This window comes from Mirounga leonina, unplaced genomic scaffold (genome assembly GCF_011800145.1).
Source record: "Mirounga leonina isolate KUSES-001 unplaced genomic scaffold, KU_Mleo_1.0 Mir_93, whole genome shotgun sequence".
In the NCBI taxonomy this organism is placed as follows: Eukaryota; Metazoa; Chordata; class Mammalia; order Carnivora; family Phocidae; genus Mirounga; species Mirounga leonina.
In genome coordinates this window covers 8,135,480-8,136,099 of record NW_023270854.1, presented here as the reverse complement: position 1 = coordinate 8,136,099, position 620 = coordinate 8,135,480, and positions in this window count along the sequence as shown.

Genomic DNA, 620 nt, shown 5'->3' with positions numbered 1-620 from the left:
CGTGCATAAATCAGTCCACTCCGGTCCTTCTCGCTGCTGCTTCGCGAGAGGACGTCGGCGAAGGGCTGCCTCGCCTGACGGCTCCAGTCTCCTCAGCAGCAGAGGGACTAGACACATGCGCACCGTTGGTCTCTTTGTGTGCACCAGGAAGGGCTCGGCGTTGATTTACACTTCCTGATGGGGCAAGGACCTGGAACGCGAACGTGTGCTTAGGGACAAAAATGCACGTACGCAAGGCCACTGAAATAAACACTTGTCTCGCTCCAGTTTGCCTTTGCCTCTTTGGGAGCATCCCCACCGCCCTTTCCCCGGTGTCCAGCTGGGGAGCGGACACTGAGCCCCGGAATGAGGAGCCGTGTCCTCTGGGATCCCACACCCGGGAGGGCGATGCGGGCACCGGGAGCCGGGGGGGCAGGACCCTGGACCCGGCGCGCGGGAGGAGCTCCCCGCCCGGGCCGCGAGGGACGGAGCGCGTCCTGCGAGCCTCTCCGAGCGCAGCCCCCCGGCGGGCCGGGGGGCGGGAGCCGGGCGGGCACCTGGGCCCGCCCCCCGTCGCCTGCCCCTCCCCCGCGCCGGGCCGCCGCGCGGGTGCGCCCCGGCCAGCTGTGCGCCGCCGAGCG